Source organism: Cupressus sempervirens, chromosome 11 (genome assembly GCF_028749045.1).
Source record: "Cupressus sempervirens isolate cs-2001-9-10 chromosome 11, ASM2874904v1, whole genome shotgun sequence".
NCBI classification, from domain to species: domain Eukaryota; kingdom Viridiplantae; phylum Streptophyta; class Pinopsida; order Cupressales; family Cupressaceae; genus Cupressus; species Cupressus sempervirens.
In genome coordinates this window covers 693,443,000-693,464,555 of record NC_143128.1, presented here as the reverse complement: position 1 = coordinate 693,464,555, position 21,556 = coordinate 693,443,000, and positions in this window count along the sequence as shown.

Here is a 21,556-nt window from a genome sequence, read left to right as displayed (position 1 = left end):
ACTAGCAGGAACCATGCCAACTATCAGCTCACCAACATCACACATTGTCTTTGATACATCATCTCTAGTCTTTGTGCCATTAGTGTTAGAGGTCACCACCATGTTAGGCATACCACAACAATCTACTATAGCACCCAACTCAACTGAACTTGACTCTAGTGGGGATGAACCTGATATGCCAATATTAGTATCAAGGATGGATGCATCCCTATCTCCACTATCTTTGACAATCTTAACCATGGACATCCTTGGATCATCAGACACCACAGCTTGTGACTATACAGAATCTAGTAAAGACTGTAGTTTCTCTAACTCCATGGTCACCTTAGCCAAATGAAACTGTGACTCCTTGAAAGCCAGTTGTGTACTCTCAAGAATCTCAGAAGTCACCTCAAGCTGCTTAGTAAGCTCACTCACCTCATCTTCCTTAGCCAAAAATGCATCATATGTTGTACTGCCCCACTCCATAAGATAATCTCTATCAGCTACCAACTACATATAATCCTATCTCAAAATCTGGATAGCCTCCCATAAAGAGTGGAACTCTGTCAAGGAAAGATAACTGCCTCCCTGATCATCACTAGCAGGAGAACCCCATCCATAAACTGCTAATAATTGATTAGCAGCATCGAAATGTTGGCAAGCGATAGCAATGTCTCACTCACTAACTCTCAACTGATTAGACACATGATGGCACTGGCTTGACTATCTCCTACAAACCTCCTCTGATGCACTGTCTAAGGGAGTATCCTCAAAGTTACTAGTCTCTAGATTATTACCATCCATATCATGTGAATCAACTCTAAAGCTCCCATCAACAAATGAAGTATCAAAAATAGTAGCACTGCTATCCAACTCCTTTGTACCCAAAGAAACTAAGTCTTCAAAATTGCCCACTACATCCTCCTAGATGTCATCAATGCCAATATGATCTTGGGACTCATCTGTACACACTACCAAATATGAAAGATCATCAACACATTCCAGCAAGTATGGTCAACTGGATATATGAACAAAGCCCAAGACTAGTGTATAAAAACTAATACCAACATCAAACAAGCTACTAGCACAAGAAAATACAACACTGTGCAATCTACTAATCAAATCCATGATAGCACCCAGACGAACACTGCTACCAAAAAGTGTTAAAGATCTCTAGTCAACTGAATCCCAAATGCTAATATAACAATCTCAAGTCCATATCTGTAAACTAGAATCATATGGTAACTCAAGCAAAATCCTCACTTGAGTAATATGACCAATACCAACTAACTCCACATACCTATCATGATGAGATAATGAAGTCACAATACTATCTTTGTTCACTTTCAGTTGATTGGACAAGTCGTGTGAAGTACTACCATCCTCAACCTCATGTGATGCAACATCTAACTGTGCCTGGTACTCTTTCTTAGCAAAGAATGAATTCTCAATGTCTGGTCATCTCTACTAGGTATCTCACCATCATGTACAACAACATTCTCACAATCATCATCTGAACCCACTACGCTGTAGTCACTACCTGTTGTAACTATACCATCCTGAATACCTGTGATATCACCCTTTAATGACCTGTATAAAATTGTCTCAATTTCAGTATCAAGTTGACCATTACTATCAATCTGTGTAATATCCTTTCTCACTACCTCTTGTGGTGGAGTAGAATCTGAGACCTCAGCCTGGCTATAAGCTAGTTTCTCAAACTCCTCATGCAAGTTCTTGGTAATTGTGTCATTTGCCCTATGAGTAAATCTACCAAATAGAAATCCAGTCAACTTATCCACCTTAGCTGGGTCAGAAAACATGTCATTCATTATACAGTGGTGCTCAACCAACTTTTTAGACTTGTCATGGCTTATTTTCCTAAGTTTATCTCAAATGTCTAAATAACCATCCTTTCTATTGTTCTGACTCTGGATATCAATTGTCCAAGATTGAGTCCTCTGAGACTCTGTACTATACCTTTCCATTTTGAATAAAGTAGAGTGTAACCCCAATAGGTTATAACTTCTTCAAACACCAAGAACTAACATGCAATTGATTAGAAGTAGCATGCAACCATAGATTTCGACATGCAGCTGATTAGAAGTAACATGCAACCACCAAATTCACCAAGAACTAACATGCAAATGAATAGAAGTAGCATGCAGCCATAGATTTTGACATGCAACTGATTAGAAGCAACATGCAACCATAAATTATGACATGCAAGATCTGGGTAGTTGTCAAAACTGACATGCAAGATCTGGGTAGTTGTCAAAACTGACATGCAAGATCTGGGTAGTTGTGAAAATTGACATGCAAACTTTTACAAACCCTTAGGCTAGCAAGATCATGTCTCTAATACTCCTAAAATGTCCCTTTCATTGATAGATCTAGTAGAAGAATATTGTGCACTCATTTCTTAGAGTCATATAGCCATGATTTGATAGCCTTGTCTGTAGGCTAATTTCTTGTTCTCTTCAAACATTTTCTTTTTAAAACTCCATGGCCTACATTTTTTCTTGGTATCATTTAAATGTATCTTTTCTGATTTTTATGTGATATTTCAAGCCTCTAATCAGATCTTTAAGATCAAACAACCAATCTTTCAAAGATCCACCAATTTCTCAATAAACCCCAAATTGGGTATGCCAAAAATGGTGCCAAAAACTTCACAGCTTCACGTATTATTAATAAATATGAAAGTGGATATTTTTATAGAAATTTGAGCAGAATAATAATCTATAAAATTAAATTTCTAGATCTATATAACATGCACATAATGGCTCCCAAATAGAGGACAAAAACAATGCTCATCCGGCTCCCGAAAATAGCACAAAATAGTCCAGAATCACCACAAAAACTTAATAATCTACCACAAAAGTATAATCATATCCAAATACATATTTTAAGCTCTATTTTAACATTTAAAAGTCTGATATATAGAAGCAACCCAAACTGATATGAAATACTCAACCGGAAACACCAAACTCTTACAAAAAATACACCCGAAAACTCACAAATCTGCACTGTTCAACACAAAGGCAAACTCTGCATGAGCATGCACATGGAATGGCTTCAAACTCCTGTCCTTAGCCTTCTTGAAAACCTAAAAACTCCCATTCTTGGGTCTCCCTAGAAACTTGTAAACTCCTGTTCTTGGGTCTCCTTCTCCACAGGTTTGGCAGCCTCTGAAGAATAACAAAGAAATGAGCAAAAATCAAGTTTTGGAATCAGCCCAAAATGCCTCCAAACCCCTTAAAAGAGGGAATAACCCTAACTCATGTTCAAGAGGGGTTAATAAATCATATTTTAATAATAATCTTCATTTATTAGTCCATTAGCTTCCAAAGATTATCCCCTTTTTCCAAAACTTCACCTTTTTGGGCTTGCCTGCCTTAGCAAAGATTATTATTTTTAATTATTTGAAAAGGGGACATGACAATCATGATTTTATTTTTTTGTAATCAATTTTGTCAAAGGCTAAATTTTTTAATATTTATAAACATTTACATATAATTTTTCATTTGCTTATACTTACAACTTGTGTAGTAAGTTTTGAATATCCACCCAAGCCAAGCTTGTGCTACCCATGCTTCTATTTTCTTGCATTAGTTTCCTTTGATGTGTTAGGAAATCTAAGTGAAGTTTGAAATATGTTAGATCACATAAGTATTAAGAGTAATTATTATATTATTTCATTTGTTATATTATGGCATACTTGCTTTCCTTGGGTGGTACCAATTCTCCATCATCTAATGCTTTTTGAATAGTGGCATCATGTATCAGATTCTTTCACTCTATAATGGGAATATAGGGGAGCCATTGATAACAAGAGCTTTTTTTTTTTCATTTGGGTCCTAGAGTTGAACCTAATAAACTTCAAATCTTGGCTCTCTTTCTCAAGGACCCTAAGTCTTTGAAAGATATAGGGTTCAAAAAGTGATGTCATGGCATCAATGAGTTGGTCCTTTAACTCTTTTGATTGCAAATTCCACCTTTTAAGAAAAGAAAAAAAACTATTATATTCATAAATGAACTGAACCTGCCTTTTAATTTAGTTGAAGAAATTGATCAAATTAAGAAAACATGATCTAGCAATAAAATAAAAATATGATACCCTATGTGTATGGTCAACCCAAATATACACAAACATTCATCATTAAGTTTCTCATAAAAACATTATTCCCTACAAAATAATTATGTGATTAGTAGTTATTGTGAGGGATTACACGAGAAGTTAGTGCATTTTATTATGATTATAAGATTGTATAGTGAAAGAAAGGATTAATCTTTAAAGTACCTAGAAGTTGGGGTACTTTTAGAGGAAGAACATCTTCATTACTAATGAGAAATTGATCACAATTATTTAATGTTCCCTTACATCTAACACAAGAATACACAAGAATGTCATCATCACCTCCTACATAATATGAATCTAATATTACAAAATGCCCCCTAAGAAATAATAGTTCAAGATAAATAAACACATGAAAAATGAGAGAGAAAAAGAGGAATCAAATTACCAATAGGTAGTGCCACTGCATTAGTTTCCAAGCTTCGTATTGCCAAATTTGTAGTTGGTAAGTGCCTCTTGGGCTTTTTTCCTTGCACCAAGAAACATAGTGAATAGAGGATCAATGGTAGGAGCTAAAAAATGAGATTGTTAGAGCACAATAAAACAAGATTGTTAGAACTATTTAAAAAAAGATTGTTCAAGAAAAATACAAGTGTAGGATAGAACATGCAATGTACTTGAACCATCTAAAGTATCATCCTCTAGGAGATCACCCCTTAACATCCTTATCATCCTCTAAAAAAATAACAAATTTAATTTATTTAATGGCATAAATAAAAGAGTATACTATAAAAATCATTATTGAACTTTTGTAATAATTATAAACTACATTAATACTTACTAAATGTGTACAAACTAGGGTCAACAACCTATTGTTTTTATCTTCTTTTGAAAGAGTCTAAGGTTGAGTTAATACCACTTCTAATAAATTTCTTCCTATATCATTAATAATTTTTTTTCAAATGAACCACAGGATCAATGACTAAATTAAAATTAATAGTAAATTCAACTAGCTCATCATGACATGACACCTCATCCTTATGTACTACTTTTTCCTTTCCCTTGTCCTGATTAGCACTCATTTTCAATGACAATATTATTAGATCTATGTTTAAAATCAATTTAAAATAGTATTAAAGAATAAAACATAATAAAAAATGTGCATTAACATATTTCTAGTATCTAATTTGTATAACAACAATGAGTTTTACTTTTTGGGAAGAAGAACCATCATTGTTATGTAGATCCTATGGGTGTTGATCATTTTTGTACCCCTATATTTCAAAACTAAATCATTGAGACATGTTAAAACACATTTTTTATTATTCTAAGTTGGCAATATATATATATATATATAAATTTAATGGTGTGTTTATCTTCATTGCTTGGAGTTGATTTTAAATGTGCGTAGTATGTACAACCTTGCCCATGATAGTGGCTTTGTTTGTATCTAAGGGATTCAAATTGTAATTAGTGAGAAGGTCATTGCCTCCATGTATTGATTTTATCACACATACAAATATGTAATTTCCCTCACACACCTCAAATATGCAATTGAGTGGATTCTTAGTTGACATAGATCATGCACTATTTATAAAACCTACAATATTTCCTAATGATTTTGGCTTTCTATAAATGTATATAGCTACCATTTTAATTTTTTGTCTAACTTTTTGTTTTATATAATTTTCCATGAGTGCATACCTACACATACTTTTTTAAAAATCTAATTATCTACATCCAACTACTATAATCATAGCAAGGTCCAATAGTTTCCATCAATTCAATAACCTTGTTGTAAGAGATCTTTATGCCATCCATGGAAAATAGGATCAAACCATGTAATAAGGATGGTGTTATGTGATTTATCCTCTCTCCAACACAAAAATAAATATTTATTGGAGGAAGTTCACTAGGGAGCCATTGTTTCTATAGATTTTTGTACATAAAGGGGACATCAAAGTTGCCTTTACTCTCATCATCATAAGAACATGACCCCCCTTGAGCAAGGAAAAATTTCATGTGTTTATTGAATTTCTTTATGATATTTTGACCTGAAGTCAATCTCCTTGATTTAGACATGCTAAATGTCTCACTTTCTTCTTCCATTCTTACATTTCCCCACTCAAGGAAGACAAATCTGACAAATACCTATTCGCTAGTACTTGGACTCTACAAAATAAGAGAGATATTTTACAAATGGTAAGGACATTAATCTCTATGAGGTGTATTGACTTATACCTAATGATCCATGAGCCTATGTGGGATGCTCATGAAAGAGCTTTGTGTTTCTGCAATAGTAAATCAATTGTCTTATGTTAGCTAAAAAATTCATGATACATATACTCAAAATTACATCAAATATTAGCATCACATATGAATTATAAATAGTAAAAGGTTATAATCCTCCTCCTCCTCCTCCTCCTCATCATCATCATCATCATCATGATTAGTAGAAGCATCATTTACATTAGGAGCATCATCTACTTAATGTTTATATTTACACATATGGTTTTGAAAGAAAAATTTGGTGTAAGTAATGTGTCTATTTGAAAAACTATTGGACATGTTGTACTTAATGTTTATATCTGCACATATGGTTTTGAAAGAAAAAAATGGTGTAATTAATGTGTATATCTACAAAAATATTGGACATATTCTACTTAATGTTTATATATGCACATATGGTCTTGAAAGAAAAATTTGGTGTATTTATGCCTCTTCATTTTGATTTTGTCCAAGGGAAGCCCCTCAATGGTAATAGAAAACAAGAATGATTTTTCTAAGAGTTTACAATTGTTCGAAAAAATTAATGTTTTACAAGAAAGTACACCTAAAGAACTATTAGCTTAGAAGAAATAACATGGTGTTGATATTAGATCTACCTTGATAACTCCTAATGGGCTGGTCTATTATTATTTTTTCCCCATCACATTCACTTTGATAGCCATGTTAGGGAGGTGATCTTACCTAGTTCATCCTCATAGCTTTGAAGTCCTTAATCATGATCTTGGGTGCTCAAATTAATGTCCAAGACATTTATGCCTTTGGTCCTTATTTGATCATCATTTGAAAGGGCCTTAGTGTCATCCACAACATGTCTCTCAATATGTTTAGATGTTTAGAGGTAATGTCACTCAACCCTTCACTGAAGTTATTTTTCAACATTTCTAGCTTCCATTATTCAGCCAACATATGGAGCCTTTATATCCAACTATTTGTTATAAGTTGGGGAATACATGTCATGGTTGGCATGAAAGTGATGCTTCTCCTAAATCCTTCAACAAACCTAAATCCTTGCTTCACCTAATTGTATTGTTTCTCTATTGTTATAAATTGTAGTATAGATTTTCAATTTCTTTCTCCATGTTTTTATGATACATAGAAAATCCCATATCATCTTAGGATAACACTAAGGAAAGTGGTTGCACAAAAAAATACCTTCTTAAGTACCCTTTCACAATGAAATCCTCTCATCTTGAATCAATTATTAAATATAGTGAACATGCTGATTTCAATACACTTAATCCTTTGATGTTCCACTAGATTGTACAAAATGTGAACAACACTCTAGTTATCACATAATTAGTCACACAAGAAGATAGTTATCAAACTAGTATTATTTATTTACCATTTTATACATAATTAGTCACACAAGAAGATAATTATCAAACTAGTATTAGTTATTCATCATTGTACACATAATTAGTCACCCCAATTAAAATTAAAGCCTATTAAATTATCTACAATTGAATTTAATATATTTAATCTAAATGTATGTTCGGTAGCTCCAAAGACAAATTGTACATTAATTTAAAAATTGTTATGACATTATAATAATTTACATAGATGGAAACAAACTTAATATTTTCATACACATAGATGGAAACAAATAAAATTTACATGAGCAATATGTATAATTTACTAACCTTTTAATTATAGATGCACTCTAAAATCAACAACAATAATTACATACATTAATATGGAATTAGCATGTAGTCCACACCCAAAGAGGATTCATTGGAACTTCCTACAACTTCCACCAATCCATGGAAATTGGAAAAGCAATAAACCCTCACAACATTCACTTCAAACATATTGTTAGGGCTTTAAAAAAACATCTCTAGTATCAAACAAGAAGAAAAAACCTCAGGACCTATAATGACAAATTTGACCCCAAAGTAAAGCTTCAACAAAAATGCAAGTGATAACCCATGTGATGTTCTACAAGTATTAGGAAAATGAGTGGAAGCTTGAGCACCAAAATTGAGGAAATTGAATGAAAAAAATTTCAAGGACCTAAATATATATATTTTTTAACAAAGTAAAAAAGTGGAATAGGAGTAATTATTCCAATTTCACTTGTTTAGATGGAATTGTGATACTCATTTTTTGGGATATAAAAGGAATATGTATTCCTATTGTATTCTTATTCCCAATTCCTAATTTCTACACCAAAATGGAGAATTAAAGATTTTGAGAATAGACAAATGTCTATTCCAACCATATTCCCATTGCTGAATGGACCCTAAGTAAAATTATGTGGAGGCCAATGTTATGGAATATGCATGCAGCTGGATTATTTTTGGTAAAGCTGATTGTTCATTTTATTTGTACCTAATCTAAAGATAGTTCTACTAAAATTTGTAATCAACCTAGCTGATCAACAAGTAGTCCAATTTAACTAGATTATGGCTTGTCTCTTTCTAAAAATATCTACTATGATATGCTTTTGTAAAATTTCTTATGAACTCTACCCATTTTCTGTGGTCTACATTATTTTTGTAAAGGATCTTGAAGTAGGTCACTTAGCATGGGTTGAGTGAGTTTCATTGTTTTATTATTTGGTTATTGGAATATGTACCTAGTCTAATAATAGTTTGACATGAATTTGTAATCAACCTAGCTAATCAGCAACTAGACCAATTCAACTGGGCTATGACTTCTTTCTTTCTAAAAATATATTCTAGGATATGTTTTTGTAAAATTTCTTGCAAACTCTGCCCATTTTTTGTGGTATGCAATATTTTTCTGCAGGATCTTGAGGTAAGTCACTTAGCATGAGTTGAGTGAGTTTTATTGTTTTATTATTTAAATTCTGGAATATGTATCTAATCTGATGATAGTTCTACAAGAATTTGTAATCAATTTAGCTAATCAACAAATAGACTAATTCAACTATTTTATGGCTTGTTTCTTCTAAAAGTATCTACTATGATATGTTTTTGTAAAATTCCTTGTGAACTTTTCCCATTTTTCATGGTCTACATTATTTTTTTGTAGGATCTTGAGGTAAGTCACTTAGCATAGGTTGAGTGAGTTTTATTGTTTTATTATTTTGAATTTGGAATATGCACTGAATTTTATGACAGTTATATAAGAATTTGTAATCAACCCAACTAATTAGCAACTAGACCAATTCAACTAGGTTATGGCTTGTTTCTTTCTAAAAATATCTTCTATGATATGTTTTTGTAAAATTTCTTGCCAACTCTTCCCATTTTTTGTGGTCTACATTATTTTTGTGTAGGATCTTGAGCTAAGTCACTTAGCATGGGTTGAGTGAGTTTTATTTTTTTATAATTTTGATTCTAGAATATGTATGTAGCCAAGTCATTTTTCTATTGTGAGATAATATGTAATGAGCACCTAAAAGAGATCTATCTAACTATATAAATAGATACATGTTTAGAAGGAAATATAAAGACATGAATGTTTTCAAGGAAAAGAAAAACATTTACATACATACCTCTTCTCACCCCTTGAAAAAAATCATAGGGAAAAGGAACTTAGATCACAAGGGCATGACATGACAAAGAAATTACAGAGAAAGAGCATGACATGATAATGAAATCATAGAGCAAGGGCATGTCATGACAATGAAATCATAGAGCAAGGTCCTGAAAATGAAATTCAGAGATCATGACGGCACAACAACCAAATGCACCGATCACAAGGATACAACAACCTTCACATCTCTCCACCCTCATTCAGAGCTCTCCACTTCTTTTTTGGGAAGCTCTCCACAATAAAAACAAATAGAAAGTGATTTATGTTGTCTTTTTTTTGTTTATGCTTAAGTGCGACTCCACCATTGCCATTGTGATAGTGTAAGGGAGAATTAAAGAAAAATGAAAATTAATATATGAATTACACTACCATTGTAAATTGTCATGTTGTAGTGAGAGCATGTAGTTGAGAATATGTTTCCTAGACTAGTTTAGCACCAAAAGCTATGTTTCTCAAATGCATATCATGTAGTCTCACCCTGCCCTTTAATTTTCCAAAAGACATATTCTTGATGGAAACTAAAGGAACTTTCTTTTTATTTGTCATATTCTCTCTCCATATGAGGATTAAAATAATGTGCTCCATTTTTTGAATAATTTCCTTAGGGGCTTGTAGAATTGACAATAAATAATTTAGGATTATTGAGAAGCATGTTTTAACTAGTAAGATTCTACTTGATAAGGACAACAACCTCACCTTTCATGATTCGATACAAGATTGTAGCCTATATAAGATACTTTACTAGTATTGTGACTAGTTAGATCCCATGAAGAGGGGAATTATAAGATATGACCTAGGTAGTTGATCTTCTCTAAAGCCCATAGACTATAGGATGTTTCTTTTTGTTGAGGGACGATAGTTAAAATTAAATATAGTATATTTGGATGAATTAATATTTTTATTTGATGCAAATTAGTAGGCATCTAAAAGACTTTTGATATTTTAGCTTCTTGAAGGGATGACTAAGAGAAAAAAGTTTTTTTATTTACAAATAAAGTATGTGTAATGGTCATTGCTGTGTTGGGAATTTATACTCCTTTTCATAAATTGATTGATTGACAATGTGTTGTAGAATGAATTAAGGTTTTAATCATAGCAACAAAAAGGAAGGGGGATGACCACCTTATCATACTCCTTGAATGATATTAAAAAATATAACTCAACATCCATTAATTATGGTTGAAATGAGAGCAACTTTCAAGAAAACCATAACCCATTTGCACTACTTCAAATGGAAACCAAATTTTATCAATACATTATGGAGGAAAGACTACCTAACTTATTCATATGATTTCTTCATGTCTCATATAATGATGTAAGAAGGAATATGACCACTCTTAATTAAATACAATACCTCACGAGCAACTATAGCCTCATATCTTGTTTCTTTGCCTAGGACAAATCCTCCCTACTGAGGGGACACAAGACAAGGAATGTAACACTACAATCTCTTGAATATTGATTTAGTGATCACTTCTAGGAAAACTCAAATATTCATACTATTAAACTGAAAAGAAAATTTAATGTATTAAACTATTTTGTATCTTAAATAAAACTTGATGTATTGAACCATTAAACCTAGAAAGTAAACTTATACCACTAAACTATTATCCCTAACATACTTCTTTTTCTACTCCCCCCTATATACTATCCATGTACCCATTTACATTATTAGATAATTCAGTCCTACTCAAGCAAGTAACCCCCACTAATTTAAAATCGCCAAATGCCCATTTTATTCCCTCACTAGCACAATGAGAGGCTTGTAGAGAGAGAAAGCTAGTTGTAGGTGCACTCAACTAAGCTTGAGGTAGCAACTCTCTATTTTTTATTTTTTAATAATTTTTTAGTTTTATCATTTATTTTTTAATAATTTTCTTTATAAAAAATCAATGTTTTAATACAAAATAGTTTTTCTTTTTTAAATGTATAAAAATTATAACTTTAATAAGTTATTAGCAAAAAATAATTATTTTATAATTTTATAAAGTTAATTTTAGTTTTAGTTTTTATCCTTTATAATTGATTTAATCATGTAACTTAAAATAACACATTACACTAAAGGGTAAGTGCACAAAGTTGTGGTACCAAAAATCACACAAATGTTTTTCATATCTAAGATAGTGCAATCACACTTTGGTTTTAGTGGGACAAGCCTTAGGCTTTTCAAATTCAAAAAGTAGCATGATCACACTACACAGTCTAATTGCGTTGTTGAAAAAACTTATAAATAAAAAAATCTGAGAGTTTCTCCTCATTTCTCTTCATTTCTTATATATTTGGCATCTCCATTATTAGTGGAGTGTGAATGCACCATTGCAAGTGATTTTCAACACCAAATTGCTAAAAATTTTCTCCACATCATTGAAAATCACAAACCAATGGAAGTGGTATGAAACTTAACTGTTGTTTTTGCTAAGTTTTTAGTTTTTTAAATGGTTTTTTATCAATTTTGATTTAGGTTTATTTAGTTTTTAAAATACTATTGTTTAATTATTAGGTAATGTATAACTACACCATCTAACCCTCATGTAAACAATCCACCACAAAATTGACCAGTCCAAGAAAATCCATCTCCTAACCCTCCACAAATTTAACCTAAACCCCTCAAAGTAAAGAACAACTACTTCCTCAACCTCCACCAATTAAAGAACTCTTCTTGATAATGAAAAATAATCATTGAATGAAATTGAAAGAGGGAAAAATGAATTCAAAATAATTATTAGGAGGCTTAAGAATTCACTTCAAAATAATCTTTGTAGGGCACAATTTGCACAATACTTCAAGACCATTATGAGTCAGGTAGCATCTATTAGTAGGTTTTTAAATCTATAGCATAATAGGAGAGAAGAAAAAAAAAGATATTATGTTCATAAATTATCCTATGAAGATGTTAAAAATAAGAAAATTACAAAATATGATATATGTGCTTTGTTTAGAGTGCCCAAAGAACAACACATCTGGAGAACTACAACTAAGAGTTTCCCCATCTATTGGTACATTAATGAATATATTAAAAATAATTTTTGGAGTAGATAGTCAATGGTGTTTGTTTTGATATCAAATTGTTTTGAAGTGAAGAACCTATAATGGAACAATCATTAGTTTTTCAATGTTGTCAAACCTGCTACTACTGGTGAGACAATTGCTTTTTGGTCTTAAACCTATCATTTAGTTGATTGATGAAGAGGATTTGAGAAGAGGAGATAAAAATAGCACCTAGAGAAAGGTTGAGTTATTTGGTATGTAAAAGAAGCACTGAGACTAAGTAAGATATTAATACTATAGTGTATTATTTATCTACTTAAAGTTTGAAATCAAAGATTACTCACTTAAGTTAAGATTGGAAGATAAAGTATGAAAAGTGTCTACTGAGCCTTGTTAAGTAGTTAGTGTAAGATAAACATAAATTAGTGGAAGCCAAGTGAAAAATAAGAGGTGTTAACCAAACATGAAAAATAGTACAAGATAGGTGATTTTTAGTATATGTCAAGTAAATTTTAGTTCATGCCAAGCATTAGTAAACTTTAGTGTTCACCAAGTAAACTAGTGTTGGTCAACTATAAGAATAATATAGAATCCAAGTGACAACATATTGATCTCGAGTTCTAGTAAATATATTGAATCAAAGATTTGACAAATTTGAGCTGACTATTTTATTTTCTTGAATTGTGTGAAGCATGTAGAAGATAACTATGATGAGATAGTGGCATAGAATTCAAGGTAAACATTTTTGAGATAAATTCAAGGAGGATTGTAGAAGAAATTTGTAGAAGAACCAAATGGAAAAGTGGGTAGATTCATTATATCCTATCTAACCCTAAAATGGATGATTGTGGTTAAGGGGGAAAAGATCTTAATTCTCTATTTATAGAGATAACCAGTTAGAAGGAAATGTTTTCATGTGAAAGAACCTAAGGAAGGAAAGGAGTCTAGGGTATTGCTTCATTCGATGGCCAAATAGAAGTGACTATAGTTGGCATGCAAAGAAAGAAGGCTCAAGAGTATGAATGCTTGAAGGGTGAATAAGCTATCAAAGTTGAAGTGTGTGAATGCCAAGTAGAATAGAGAACTAAAAAAAATATCTATAATCTACAAGTGAGATGTAATTTTTTATCAAATCAAGCCTTATTGTTAATTTCTAATCATTGTATTAGTCTAGGGTAAATCCTTTGGATTAAAGTTGACCTAACAGTCATTTGTAAATCCTTTAACTAGGTGACATTGTAATAGAATGGTCTAAATTCCTCTAATAAGGCTCACTCCTAATAGGATAATTGAAATCCTTTAAATTTTTCACATTTAATAGCGTGTATTGTAACATTTAAAAGGGTTGGCCTTTTAGAGGGCATCACTTTTGAAGAGTAAGAATTAGTAGCATGTTATTGGTGATTTTTCCCAACTTGGATTTCCATGTAATATCCTTCTGTCAAATGTGTTATTGAATTGGTTATGTTTCATGTTTACATTTATGTAAAAAAAAATTGACCTAGGATAGTAACCTATAAAGTTTAAGTATTGTATGATCTAATGGATGCATGCATGACAAGGTTTTATAGATATGGGTCTACTAAGAATTTTAAATTTTTATTTCTACATTTGGACTTTAGATAATTGATACACCCACCTCTCAATTATTCTACATAATTCCAACAATTGGTATTAAAGTGCCATAGTGCTTGAGAGGACTAGTTTGAAGGTACTAGAAGAAAAAGATCAAGATGTCAAAAAGAGAGGTACCTAATCTCAATAAGGAGAAATTCCCTGCATGGAAAAGTATGATGAAGCTACATCTAGGAGTTCTTGGAGACCATGCACAATCTACCATCACCACTATGCATGTTGAACCTACTAGAACCTAACTACCAAGGATCTGAAAAAGAAGAAAGAACATAATCAAGAAATGTTGGAGATTGTCTCTTCCCTAAGTTATTCTGAGTTTGATGACATCAAGGGTTGTGATAATGAAAAGAAGATGTGGGATTCTATTCACACTATTTATGAGGAGAAAAAAATATTTTGAGAGCCAAATCTAAAAGTTTTAGAGGTACTTTTGATGACATGAGGATGCAAGAAGGTGAGAACATTGAATCTACTTTCAAAGTTAAATTATCATTAAAGGAACCTAATGAGAAGAAGAAAAAGGTCAAATATGTTTGTAGTGATAGTGATATAGATGAGGAAGATGTAGAACAACTTGAAGCACTACTAGAAAGGAATTTTCAAAGAGGCAAAATGAAATTTAAAGGTAAGTTACGTATCATGTGTTTTAATTACAATCAATTTGGTCATATTGCTACTAGAGGTCTAGAGAAGAGGAACAATAGGAGTGGAGACAAATATAGAAGTAAACGAGATGAGGACAACAAAGATTATGAAGATAAAGGAAAGAAGTCTCCCTACATTATATAAGAGGAAATCAAAGATAGATTTGATGACCATGATGATGTAGTGGTGTATGTTGCAATGAAGGATGATTCTAATGAGGATGAGGAAACTATGCTACTATCCTATGTGAACAATAGTGATAGATGGATCATTGATAGTGTTTGTTCACATCACATGACTAGAAATAAAAGTAAGTTCATTACCCTGAATTATTATGATAGAAATAGTGAAAGGTTTGGTAATGATGCACCATGTCTAGTAAAAGGAAAAGGATCTATCAAACTCACATAAAATATCATGTGTGAGAATCCTTATTATGTTGAAGGACTTAACTATAATTTGTTGAGTGTGTCACAACTAAATAGTTCAGGTTGAAAAGTTGAGTTTGAGAACAAGATAGAAAAAATCTATGAAACTAATGGGAAATTAATTAGGAAAGGTGATTAGACTAGAGGTAATCTATTTTATCTTGATATGAATGATGCTAGTTGTCTTACTATAGAAGTTGATGATGTATGGTTATGGCACAAGAGGTTATGTCATGTTAACTTTGATAATTTGGTTAGTATCAGTAACATGAAAAGATTCAAAGGTTTGTCCAAATTGAAGAAACCTGACAATATAATTTGCAAACAATGTTAGTTAGGCAATATGACAAAATCTAGTTTTAAAAGTAAGACTGAGACCTCTAAAGAAATTCTTGAGATTGTTCATACTGACTTGTGTGGACCAATTGATGTGCAAAGCTACAAGGGAGACATGTACATTATCCTATTTGTTGATGACTATTCTAGGATGATGACAATTATATTTCTAAAATAGAAATCTAACACTTTCCAAATGCGTAAGATCTAACAAAAGTGGAGAATTTACATCAAATGAGTTAGATATGTTCTATAATGACAGAGAAATCAAAAGAAAAACATCTTTACCTAGGACCCCTCCATAAAATGGAATTTCTAAAAGAAGGAATAGATCTATAATGGACTATGCTAGGATACTCATGATGGAGAAGAATGTTTCTTTGAAATACTAGAGAGTGGCTGTAAGTACAACTATCTATACCTTGAACTATGTGAAAGTCAAGAAAAGTACTTATTAAACACCATTTAAATTATGGTATGGATACTCACCCAATGTAAGATATTTTAAGGTATTTGGAAGTAAGTACTATATCCTTAAGGATTTTAGGAATGTAAATTAGATGTTAAGAGTGAATAATGCATATTCCTTGGATATTCCATTAGAAGAAAAGCTTATAAGTGTTTAAATACTAACACTAAAAAAGTTGTAGAAAGTGCAAATGCAAAGTTTGATGAATATACAAAGGTACATGAAGGTGAACCTATGAAGGAACCTAAGTACAAATCATTTGTATAGTTTTATGAAGGTATTCATATTGAAAAAGATTTTGTAAATCAAGTTTCAATCAACAACAATTTTTAGTGACTGTCAAGTCAAATACAATAAATATCAAGTTGCATTCAAGAATTGAGCTACAATTAGGAACTAAGTTGTAGACAGAAGCTGAGGCACATTCTAATTTTGAGATAAGTGTACATGAAAGATATGTTGAATTACCTAATAGAAAAATAGATAGTGATTCATAATTGAAGAAAGAAGAGCAAAACCAAGATTGTCAAAGTATGTCAAAAGATATCACCCTATTGATCAAATTATTGTAGATAAAGATGCTAGACGAATGAAAAGAAACATGTTGAGAAGTGACACATGTTTTTTGCGCATGCATGAGAGTAAGACAATGGAAGATGCCTTAGAAAATGAGTACTAGAGTAAAGCCATGAAAGAAGAGATTGAGAAGATTGAGAAGAAAGAGACATGGACTCTAGTTCCTAGACCAGAGGACAAGAATATGATTGGAACCAAGTGGGTGTATAAAAAAAAGTTAGATGAAAATGGTGAAGTCACAAGGAATAAGACAGGATTAGTTTGCAAAGGGTATGCACAAGAAGAAGGAATAGACTATGGAGAATTATTTTCCCCTATTGCAAGATTGGAAGGAGTAAGAACTATTCTTGTTTACTCTGCATACAAAGGTTTCCAAGTTTATCAAATGGATGTGAAGTTAGCATTTCTGACTGACATATTAGAAGAAGTTTATATAGAACATCTACAAGGATTTGTTGATGCTAACAACAAGAACATGGTATGTAGACTACAAAAAACTTTATATGGTTTAAAGAAACCCCCAAGAGTATGGTATTAAAGGCTTTACAATTATTTTGTGAAGATTGATTTTGAGAAGACTGATGATAATAACAATTTGTACTTGAAGACAAAAGGAGGTAAAGGTATTTTACTAGCTGAATTTTTTTGCATGATATCATATTTGGATGTCTAGATACATTACGTAAGGCATTTGCAAATGAAATGAAGAAAGAATTTAAGAAGTCTATTTATGAAGAAATCAAGTTCTTTGCTGGTTTGCAAGTATATTAGATGAAGTATGGTATATAGATCACTCATTATAAGTATGTGAAGGAAATACTGAAAACTTTTGGATTGGAAGATTCAAAACTAGTTAGCACACCTATGGTGATAGGATACAAGTTGTCAAAGAATGACGATTAAGCTAATGTGAATCAAACATTGTACAAATCTATGATTGGAAAATTGTAATATGTAGTACATAGTAGACCTAACATTGCATTATCTGTTGGGATTGTTGCAAGATTCTTTGCTAATCTTAAGGAGAATCATTTGATGGTTGCTAAGAAAATAATGAGATATCTGAAAGGAACAAAAGACTATGGTATCTACTATAAGAAAAATGAAATTTGTTAGTTGAGAGTATACATAGATGTTGATTAGGCTAGAAACATTGATGACAAAAAGAGCACAAGTGGTGGATCATTTTTCTTAGGAAAGAGCTAACTCACTTGGACCGGTAAGAAACAAAATTGCATATCTAAATCTAATGTTGAGGTTGAATATGTGGCTACTATGGTAAATTGCACAAACATTGTATGGATCATACAACAACTCAAAGGTATGAATGAGGAAACCATTGATCATGTGGTACTTTATTTTGATAATACAAGTGGTAAAATATATCAAAGAACCCTATGGTTCATGCAAACAATAAGCACATTGCAATCAAATATCATTACTTGAGAGAGTTAGTTCAAGACAAAGAAGTGAGGATGAAATATGTGAACACAGAAGAGCAAATAATTGATATCTTCATAAAATCTTTACCTAAGGATATTCATGAGTATCTTAGAGGTAAACTATGGGTGATACCCCTATCAAAATCTATTTAAGAAGAATAAGTAGTGCCCTACATCAACTAAGCTAAATGTTGTATTTTATAATTAGATGTAGTGGATATTACTTTAGGAGCTGCCTAAATTAACGAAGAAGCTAAATTAGAAGATTTATAGTCATATGAAAAGTGATAGAGGGAGAGTTTTGAATTGATTATATTTGCATTCAAATATATTAAGTCTTTGGCATTATTATCAAAGAGGGAGATAGTGTACCTGATGTTTACTAAAGGGAGATATAAGCCTAAGGAAAAAAAAAACATCTACCTAGTAAGAGGGAGTGATATTCTACAAGAGGGAGCTATAATTTAGAGGAAGAAGAATTAGTAAAGTAACTTGACAAAGCTCACATTACCCTAAATAGAGAAAGGACATATACTACACTAATAGAGGGAGAAATTTGAAAGATTTATTTTCTTTTTGGTATTGTTGTTGGTACTAGTTTGTCATTAATGCCAAAGAGGGAGATTATTGATATAAGATTATTTTGAAGTGAAGAGCCTATAATAGAACAATCATTATTTTTTCAAAAATGTCAAACTTGCTACTTGCTAGTGAGATAGTTTCTTTTTTATCTAAAAGTTATCATTTAGTTGATTGATGAAGAGGATTTAGAAGAGGAGATAAAAGTAGCACCTAGAGAAAGGTTGAGTTATTTGGTATGTAAAAGAAGCACTAAGACCAAGTAAGACATTGATACCATAGTGTATTGTTTATCTACTTAAAGTATAAAATGAAAGATTACTCAAGTTAAGACAAGAAGATCAAGTATGAAAAGTGTCTACTGATCCTTGCTGAGAAATTAGTGCATGCCAAGAATAAATTAGTGGAAGTTGAGTAAAAAAAAAGAGGTGCTAAGCAAAGATGAAAAATAATGCAAGGTGAGTGATTGTTAATATATGTCGAATAAAGTTTAGTTGATGTTGAGCATCACTAAACTTTATTGTTCACCGAGTAAACTAGTGTTAGAAAAGTGGAAGAATAGTATAGAAGTTGAGTGACAATATATTTATTCCAAGTGCTAGTAAATATGTTAAATCAAAGACTTGACCAGTCTAAGTTGACTATTTTGTTTTCTTGAATTTTTCAAGCATGTGGAAGATAACTATGATGAGCTGGTGGCATAGAATTGAAGGTAAACTATTTTGAGGCAAATTTAAGGATGATCGTAGAAGAAGTTTCTAGAGGAACCAAACAAAAAAGTTGGTAGATTCATTGTATCCTACTTAACCCTATAATGTACCATTATGATTAAGTAGTAAAAGATCTTAATTCTCTATTTATAGAGATAGCTAGTTAGAAGAATAGGTTGTTATATGCAAGAACCTAAGAAATATAAGGAGTCTAGGGTATTGCTTCATTTACTAGTCTAATAGAAGTGACTACAATTGTCATGAAAAGAAAGAAGGCTTAAGAGTATGAATACTTGAAAGGTGAACAAGTTACTAAAGTGTGTGAATGCCAAGTAGAATGGAGGACTAAAATAGAGATCTATAATCTATAAGTGAGATGTAATTTGTTATCAGATCAAGCCATACTATTACTTTCCAATCATTGTACCAATCTAGGGTAAATCCTTTGGATTAAGGTTGACCTAATAGTCATTTATAAATCCTTTAACTAGGTGACATTCTAATGGAATGGTCTAAAGTCCTTTGACAAGGCTCACTCTTAATAGGGTGATTGAGATCCTTTAACCATGTCATATTTAAAAGTGCATATTGTAACCTTTAAGAGGGTTGGTCTTTCATCGGGTATCACTTCAAAAGAGTGAGAATTAGTAGCACGTTACTAGTGATTTTTTCCAAATTGGGTTTCCATGTAAAATCCTTGTGTCAAATGTGTTATTGAATCTATTATGTTTGATATTTACATTTCTGCAACATTTTTTTGACCTAGGATAGTAACCTACAAAGTTTAAGTATTGTATGGTCTAATCTAGATGCATGCATGATAAGTTTTTATAGATATGGTTCTATTATACATTTAACTATTTTATTTGTACATTCAGATCTTGGATAACTCATTCATCCCCCTCTTAATTATTCTAAAGAATTCTATTAGTTTGATACCCCTCCTTGTAATAATCATAATGTTCTAAAGTATTTCTTAAACAAATAATTTTATTTTTTTATTTTTTGGGAGATCTCCTATTATTTTGATATGCTAGATTCTCAAAGTAGAGGTGGGGGATCATTATTTGAGAGGTTGGAGGAACTTCATAACCCTAATGTATTCAGGATACCTATTGGAAAGCTGTAGGTAGAACGTGTTGTTGCTCCCTCTATTGTGAAGGAACATGTAGAGGCCAACATACTAGGCACTATTACTAATTTGGCTCAAATCTTAATTCATTCTGTCACTTCTTTTCTTGTGGAGGAGCCTTGCCAGTCTAAAGGAGGTCACATATGCATGTCATGTGGATCTTTGGGCACATTTGGCACTTTTGGTAGAGAGGATGCTAATAATGTGATGATGATAGATGACTTCATCAATTCCACATTTGGAATTAATACACAAGTTAATATTAATACTTATATTTTAAACTTTTTTTATCACATCACATATGTACACAATTGAGTAATAAATTAGTATATCTTGATTTTATTTAAAATTTAGGGCCAAAGTGTTGCTAGCACTAGTGCTAATACTTCAACCTCATTTTATATCACATCTATGAATCCATAGGTATTTATCAATGCATTCATTTAAATAAATACATCTATTTTAATGTAATCATATTAAAGGTTGACTCAAAACTTTTATTCATGTGCATTAGTTTTGTGGTAGACCATTGATTTTCACATTGGACTTTGAGAATAGACGTGATACCACTCATGTAGAGGTATATATTGTTTCATGTTAATTTGATTCAATTGAACATGTTTATTAGATAAATTGATTAATAATTAACTAATTTAGCTTATTACATGGTCATATGTAGACTTGGAGTGGTCATTATGATGTTGATTTGGGGTCACCTAGCTTCAAATGACTTTATTTTTTGCTGAGGTATATACATTTACTAATG